The sequence below is a fragment of the Microtus ochrogaster genome, chromosome 5 (assembly GCF_000317375.1).
Source record: "Microtus ochrogaster isolate Prairie Vole_2 chromosome 5, MicOch1.0, whole genome shotgun sequence".
Classification (NCBI taxonomy): Eukaryota; Metazoa; Chordata; class Mammalia; order Rodentia; family Cricetidae; genus Microtus; species Microtus ochrogaster.
In genome coordinates this window covers 51,462,346-51,471,145 of record NC_022012.1, presented here as the reverse complement: position 1 = coordinate 51,471,145, position 8,800 = coordinate 51,462,346, and the positions used below count along the sequence as shown (strand labels likewise).

Genomic DNA, 8,800 nt, shown 5'->3' with positions numbered 1-8,800 from the left:
GTCAGAGGACAGGTCAGATTCTCTGGAACTAAAGTTACAGATGGTGATGAGCCACCATGTGGATTCTGGGAATCAAAACCAGGTCCTCCTCAAAAACAACTATTCTTTACCTCTGAGCCATCTTTCTAGGCCCTAGCACTCAAGTGTTTATATGGCAAGACATGGCTTCTGGGATAATTCCCTATATGGAGTAATTCCAAGTATACACTCTTGTTTGAAAATATGTGTATATATTTAATCTTATAATTTTCCATTTACCCTTTTCAAACATCCCTAGTGCTGCCCCTCTTTTGTTCTAGCCCTTTCCCCACTCAGACCTCCCTCCCATTAGTCCCCTTTTCCCCTTTGTAATCACCTGTGTCCTACCTCGCTCCCCCTTAATACTTTTCTTACTCCTCCCTACCAATTCATGTTCCCTTTCTAGTCTCCTGGACTCTACAGGACTCCAAACTAGTACCTAAATCTCAAGTTTTATCCTAAGACGGGATGGATATTATGATAATGTCCCTTTAAAGCTACCAGTTAAAAAATTTGAGTTTTAGTAGCATATTTCTACATGTGGTCATATTTCATGATTTCAGATATACCTTATGGTTTTTCTTATTTATCAGACATTGCTATAAAACGAATGGTTTTGTCCACCTTGAAATTGATTATTGCTCCTGTGTGTGTTTAGTTTCTTCCATGACCTTGTGAATGAACTGTTTATGGGGATTATTATCTTTCTCATGTGTTTCCAGACCAGGAGGTTTTGTGTAATAGTGAATTAATTATTATAATGAGTTTTAACTACATAAAACCAACTGGTATCCTAATCTTTGTCATGAGATTCTATTGGTCTGTGGGAGGTAGGTTCAATACACTTGAGGATATAGAATTCTTAGTTTTACCTTCCTATATGAACAGAGTTTCACTGTCAGTGGGAAAAAGAGATAAAGCCTCATGTCTTGATTTACTCAGAACCGTGTATGTGTGTACATTGTGCTCCATGAGTGTGGATCTTAGATTACCAAAAGAATGTAGGAAGTATGTAAATCATCTCCATGATGCTCAGTTTATTGTGATATCATTTTATGGAATGTTTGTCCCAACATATGCCTATTAAAAGAAACCACCAGAAAACACATGCTCTGTCAGTGCTTTCAGCAGATGACTTGGGAAAATGCTTTTCTGTTCCAAGGACAGAAATTACATAGCTCTATTAGTTATTCTAAAAATTGTATGTACTCCAGAGAGAAGCTGTGCAACAGTCCCACTCCAGTCCTGCTCCAACACACCAGCCTTTAAGGTTTTTCTGCCCCTTTGGAGTTCATGCACCAAACTAGGGAGTGGAGCACGATGCCACTAAAGGTTAAAATGCTACATAGTTCTTTGAATCAGCTCCTGGATTGCTGTGAGCCTTACTTCGTTTCCAGCATTCTGATGTACCCCAATGTGCTGCAGAGGGAAGACATTATTATGGTCTTTATTGTCTTATGCTGACCAATAACACTCCATAAATCATATTCATTCAGGTACCTTGGATTATCTGGTCTCTTTGAGATTAGCCCTGAGAGTGTGTACTTAGCATAAATTAAAACTCACATTGTTTCTTGGTATGCGAAGACTGTCTCTCTGGTCTTCAAATGACTGATAGTAATAGGAGACTTGCACCATTGGAAGCCTATCCTATTGTCTTCTATTTCCATCAGCACAGTGCCAATGTTCCATTTTCCATTTCTTCCCTGCTCCTTGTTGACGCAGAGCTTCCAATGAGAATGCTCCAGAAGCCACTCAGTCTAGTCTTTGGAGCACAGCCATACGTATAAGCCTGTTGTGCGAGCTAAACAGTGTTCTCTAAGGAAGCCACGGTCCACAGCACCAGTGATTAACAGTCACTCTGTCTTCTTAGGCATGAGCAATGTCCTGGATATTAAACAGATTCTTTTTTTAGAGAGGAAGAATTTGACCATTATAATGAGGTAAGTCTTTCTATGACTAAAATAGAAATGTTGCTGTCTGAGTTTTCTATTTCATTTGATTTTGGCTATTAAAATATGATAGTATGTGTTATATATACTATGCTCTGTTTTCTGGAATAGTAGAATAGTCCCTTGCCAATAGACACCTTATCAGAAAAAGCATTTGTGAATGCCATAGTCAGAGTACAGAATAGATGCTATCACCTGTCCCTCTGGGAGACAATGCTTCTTCCTTGGATTAACTATTTTGTGGCTGGTGTCTAGAAATACAACATTCAGAAAATGATCATGGGTTTGTCACAGATGTGTCTTATCTTTGTTTTGCCAGTCATCAATGTTGGCAGTGATCGCCATGCCTTTTCTTTCTTTTATAATTTAATTTAATTTATTTTTCTAAAAAGAAAATGAACTATCTTTTTTTCATTTTACATACCAATCCCAGTTCCCACTCCCTCCCCTCCTCTCATTCCCTCCACCTTCCCCTCTGCTTCTCTCCCCATCTACTCCTCAGAGAGGGTAAGGCACATTTGAGAAAGAACCAAGGCCCTCCCTACTATATCTAGGCTGAGAAAGGTGTCCATCCAAAGAGAATGGATTTCTAAAAAGCCAGGACAAGCAGTAGGGATAAATCCTGGGCCACTGCCAGTGGCCCTGAAGTCTGACCCAGTCATTGTCAACCACATTCAGAAGGTCTAGTTTGGTCCTATGCTGGCTCCTTCCCTATCTGGCTGGAGTTGGTGAGCTCCCAATAGCTCAAATAAACTGTATCAGTGGGTGTCCCCATCATAGTCTTCACCTCTTTGCTCATATTCTCCCTCTTCAACTGGACTTTGGGTGCTCAGCCCAGTGCTCTGCTGCGGGTCTCTGTCTCTGTTGCCATCAGTTGCTGGATGAAGGTTCTATGGTGACATTTTATCTGACTACAGAGCAAGGCCAGTTCAGGCACCCCCTCCTCTATTGCTTAGAATCTTAGCTGGGGTCATCCTTGTGGACTCCTGGGAATTTCTCTAGTGCCAGGTTTCTTGCTAGCCCCATAATTCACCATACCTTTTCAATACTGAGGCAAAAATTTAAAGACATGAGCCTATATATCATATGATGTTGATATCATAATATCTTTGTTTTTGTAATTGCAGGGAGCCTGGGAAGACTATCAAAGTTGTATCATTTCACTTTTTGGTGAGGAAAAATGTAAATGCTGTTAGGTATGGTGTCCCTTAGTGTCTCTGTCTTCTCTTTGAAAGGTTCGCCAACTTGTTGCAAATGGCCAACATGGTTTTTTAAAAGGTGTTTTGAGGTCCCCTCTGTATTGGAGTAATCTACCTTCCAGGGTTCAGGGTGCCTTGTCCTCTCTTAGGATTGGAGGGGAAAGGGTGGGAGGATGTGTGGAGGGAGTAGGAGAAGGGGAGGGAGTGGTAATTTGAATTGATATTTTTTAAAGTAATTAAAAAATAGACTTAAAGGTTTTGTCAAAAAAAAGGTGCTTCGATACCTTTTTACAGCCAAGTTCTGCATAGATTTCTGTGAGCCTGTGTACGTAAAGGATGCTAGTGTTTCATATTCTTCAGTATCTTGTGATTCTAAGAGGATGTTATTCTGTATGGGGTGATGGTTCATGGGGGGATATCGTTCATACTCCCACACACACTTTAAATGAACTTTATACTTCATTAGCTCATCTGGTCTTCATGATATTTGTGCCTGGGGGTTATTATAATCCTTGATTTAGAACAAAATGAAGAATCCCTGACTCAAAATTGTATGCAGAAACTAAAGACATGAATCCATATGGGTAATCCAATGTTCTTGCTTCCATGGTTGAGCCTTAAATTCATCTAAAAGAATCTGAGAGCGTCATCAGAATGGCTGAGCGTTTGTTATCTGAATCAGAGATGCTGCCCATCCATGGAAGATTGCCTCCATGTCCTATCAGCTCCACATACTTAAACTATGCTGTTTCCACACATGCTTGAAGTCACTCATGTGAAAATACAGTTAGAAATTATGCTGTTTTAGTATTTTTTTTACTCTGAAACAGGAACACATTTATCCCAGGCTGGCTTTTATCTCATTATATGGTTGAAGCTGACCTTGAACCCTGATCCTCCTTCCTCTACCTCCTGAATTCTGGGATTATAAGTAGATACCACAAAGTGTGAATCAGCTGGATTTATTTTATATTGTGTAATGAGGATCAAGGATCCTAGGTCTCATTTTGTTCTCTCCCCCCCTCGGGGAACATTCTTCTACACTGGAGACTGGAGGATGGCCCAACAGCACCCCAAGCTGTCTCCATACACTCAAGTGCACTTTGAAAATGCTCCCTGAGAGTTTTAGGATTATTAGTTGCTGATCTCTTCACAGTTACTCTGTTTTCTCCTAGACTTCCCAGATGGCATACCTACTCCAGAATCCAGACATACCGTAAGAGCACCTTTGTGTGTCTCCTATAGAAATACAGCTCTGTTTGGGTTCTGTGTATGTTATTCTTTGAAAGACAGTTTCCTTCGTGGAGTTCAGGTGGCTTTCCTGCCAATGGGTGTCCAGCTCTTTGGTGTCATTGACATCATCACATCCATTAAATTGAATCATAAAAGCAGTTCCCGCCGGGCGATGGTGGTGCACGCCTTTAATCCCAGCACTCGGGAGGCAGAGGCAGGAGGATCTCTGTGAGTTTGAGACCAGCCTGGTCTACAGAGCTAGTTCCAGGACAGGCTCCAAAGCCACAGAGAAACCCTGTCTCGAAAAACCAAAAAAAAAAAAAGCAGTTCCCGCAGAAATGACACTCCCTATTAAGGATTGCGTGCTTGTAGTGTTAGTGAAATTGGAAGTACAGTGCAGGAAAGGCTTGCTCCATCTCTGCTGGGTCATTCACAGCACCAGTGGAGCTATATGCCCGCCCTTTGTTCTCTAAGCCATCCAGAGAAAGCCAGACCATTGCGGAGTATACAAAAAAAAAAAATCCCTATTCTGACAGTACTTTCTTTTCTATAATTGCAGATGGTTTCCACCATGGTAGGAAGCTGTAAGTATCTGAAATCCCTCCATTGTTCAGGAAATACCTTGGTGTTTCATTCCTGAGAAGCCTGACTCAGAATTCTTGTTGGGAAGGGGAGTTGAAGGTTAAGTGAGAGGAAATAATTCTGTGATAGAGACTCCATGGAGAATCTCAAGTAGAACTGGGGTTAATTTTGTGTGATCCAGTGTGGCTTCCCCTGGTACACTCTGTCCTAATGTTCTTGCAGACATAGCCCAAGTGGGAGATACAGATATGGAAGATCAACAGAACTTTGATAGTGAGGAAAGTTTTCCTGGTAAGTAACAGCATGCCCAGTTGAAATCGACAGGAGAGGATCAAGCATTCAGGTTGTACATTCTGTTTGGCTAGCTGAGGCAATGGGAAAGTTATCGTTGAGATGGAGATTTGGGTACTTTTCCTTCCAGGCATAATGGTTCAAAAAGGGGTAGGAGCAAAGCACACCAAACCCCCTGTCCATTAAGATGATCTGGGGGTGTGGGAAAGAAGGCTCTTGGATTAAGAACACTGACCAGATTTGCATCTCAACACCCATATAGCTACTCACAACCATCTGTAACTCAGTTCCAGGGTATCTGATGCCCACTTCTGGTTTTGGCTGGCACTGCATTCATGTGGTATACAGGTATTCATTCATATGCCAGCAATACAAATGAAATAAACTGAAAAATAAAAAGTATGGTCATTACCAGAACACCCATCCTTCCTGCCTCTGTTGCTGCCAAAGCTCCTAGCCTTTGGCTGTAATTAGTAGCTCTCCTTGGGAACTGTGTGTATTCTGATATGTTCTGGGGGAAAGTGGACATCTGGTTTTGATGGTGAGTTTTGATTGGTGAGTTAAGATAGAAGGAACTGTCAGTGGAGCACAACTCTCTATAGTCAATGACATGGACCTGAGTACAAAGTTCTTGTAGTGTGGGCCCAATAATGCAGAAGAAGCCAGTCCTCTTCTGACTGTTCTGTGGGAGTTGTACAGTACCTCCATGTTTCTATGCAGTTTTTATATAGAGGGCAAGGTATGGGGGGTGGCAGAGTGAGTAGGCTGGCCTCACTGCACCTTCTGTAACCAACCTAAGGTGTCAGCGAACCAGTGGAAAGCTGATGCCGATCTGGTATGAACTAATATGTGTCTTCTGTAGGCAAAAGTGAATGAGCCACTCTGTTTACTTTCTTCCAGATGCATCTGAAATACAGCAGTGGGAGCTCAGGAAAGAATCTAGCACTGAAAATCCTGGTATGTAACTGCATTGCATTCTAGGTTCTACTCTGTCATGTGGGTAATGTGTCATTGGGAATGGGGTAGAGGGAAGGATGTATGTAAGCCCATTTCCAGCCTGTGCTCCTCACACTAGACTGACATTTAGGGTAAGTGAGTCAAAGGACACATTGATACCTATCGTGGAGCTTCTGACCTAGTACTTGAGGATGCATCTGGGACACTCTGGCCCAGCTGTGGCTTCCTTTTCAGACATTCCAAGTTCATAATGGGTACATGAGTTCCCAGGATTTAAAGTGCATGACCACTTGTATTTTCTCTCTTGTGTCCTCTCTGGATTATCATCTCTATGTCTGAACCTCCTGTCTCATCAGATCACCTTGCCAGGTCTGACTATGTGTTCTGTCCTCTGAGCTGTCTGTTTAGTGTAGTTGTCACCTGCCTCTGCTGGTCTAGAGTATGGGTCAAAGGATACTAGATTCCCCGGATGTCTTCTACAAAACCCCTGCAGTAGGGGGAGGGTCTTTCTCCATTGCAAAGTATGTCTGGTAAGACATAGTTGAGTCTCAATAGGTCATATGGTTCACACCTTTCCTTGTGTGAAGGTGTTGTTCTTGCCTAGCTGAGGACAGCAAGGGAGCTGAAGAGAGTGGGAACAGGGTTGCTAAGCACAGCACAGTTAGCACGCAAAGTGTTGCTTCTTATGTGAGAGGAGACCCAATAGGAACATTCAAAACTTATAAACAGAGGCCAGTCGAAAACTGTTCCAAACAATCTTGGTAGTATGGAAGCTGGCATGTGAGGTAGAGGTCACTCACCTAGTGTGGTTAACTCGATCCCTGCAGGAAATACCCAACAATGTCGCCGAGCTCTGTGCCTCACTCCTTCCCTATTTTGAACCTATTCCTCCTCTGTCCCTAGTGCTCAATGTGCTATTCCTAGCCCCACCTAAATCATCAGATGAAGATGTTGTCATCATAGAAAAGAAGAGGAAGAAAAGGAGGAGGCGCTACTACTGATTAAACATCTCCAGTGTTGCCCTAGTGAGTACTGAATATTCAGAGACTCTGAAATTAAAAGCATTGGGGACATGGGAAACAGAAATGGAGACAGAGACAGACAATCTAGCCTCCAGTTCACTTGATAGCAGACCTTAACCTCGATAAAGAATTGCTATGTGGGAGACTTACTTCTCCCTGGATTAGTCTCACCACCGTGTTGCACTTGGCTTCTTCCGCTATTCTGATCTGTCAAATACAAACTTTCTCCATTGTTCCTGTGTTCTGAACATTCTGACTTTTCTGAAAGTCCCGCCTGATATTAGACCTTGGTTAGGTTGTTTAGTTACCCATATACAGAAGAAGAACTGTTGCCTAGTAAGTTGTTTAGTTACCCATATACAGAAGAAGAATTTCCTCCTATATTTACCTGGATTATTCCCTTAAATAAACAAAACTTGATCAGAAAAAAATGAATGAATGAGACTTGATCAGAATCCTGTCGTGTCTCTACCTCTTGTGTCTCTTGTCCCATCCCATTCTCTCTCCCTCTAGGGTCCCCGTTGACTTACACGGGGGCCGGGACAAAGTGGCATTTAACATGAGTGTAATTAAGAGGTGTCTTCTTATACTGAGGTAAGTATAACAGCGATTATGGGACAAGCAGTTCATTATTATGAAATGAGACATGTATTCAAGGCACGAGGGGTAAAGGTTGAAATTAAAAGGTCAATTTTTTGAGTATATTAAAGATGTATAGATGAGAAAAGATGATAGAGAGTCAGAGAGGCTCTTAAAGATTATTATTAAGCATTTGGGCCAAGAAAATTCCCTATAACTGCCTTTTAAAACTAGAAATAAATTTTTGCTTTAGAGGCATTAAGATTTTGTAATTGCCAATGTTATTGGGACAGGAGAGAAAATATTACTAAAAGGTAAGTTAGACAAAATAGACAAAAAGGAGTCTAAATATTTACAATGGCAAATATGGGTTTTTAAATTTTGTGTTGAGTAGGCTCAAATTAATGCAGCCAGCACTAATTATTTTTCCTATGTTAACAGGCAAGTGGAGCTTTTGATGACCCTAATCAGAAGGCTAATATCCCAGTTGAAATACATGAATAACTGTGAGAGAAATAGGCATGGAAGCATGGGGGTGTCTTTGCCCCATTGGAGAGAACTATGGTTCTTGGATTAAAGTTATCCAAAAATCTAATAAGCCTTATATTGAACTCCTGGCTAGACTAAAACAAAAAAATAGAAAAATTGTAATTGGAGAAGAAACAAAAAAACAACTTAAAATGCCAAGCATATAAAAATGCCAATGAGGGTTGTAATGAGTTATGCTATTGGTTTAGGAAATATTAATAGCTATAGGAAGGTATGGAAAGATATTCTATCTAAAAGTATAAAACTGTAATTGGCTGCTGAAACTATGGCCACCTCTTGTTATAATTTGCAAAAGGAAAATAAAAATTTAAAAGATTTAAAATGCTTTGGATATGAACAAATCAGTTTCTTATCAAAGAAGCTCAGACAAAATTAAAAATAGTTGAAGAGTATATTTGAACATTCTTTTTGAATAGAG

At 41.0% G+C, this 8,800-nt stretch overlaps 1 long non-coding RNA gene across 1 annotated transcript; it reads left to right on the top strand.

The window, feature by feature from the left end:
- The first annotated feature begins 6,157 nt into the window (after window positions 1-6,157).
- On the top strand, window positions 6,158-7,194 carry LOC113456055. Its single transcript, XR_003376927.1, has 2 exons — window positions 6,158-6,232; window positions 7,136-7,194. It is a non-coding gene; the product is annotated as an uncharacterized LOC113456055 (long non-coding RNA).
- The last annotated feature ends 1,606 nt before the right edge of the window (window positions 7,195-8,800 follow it).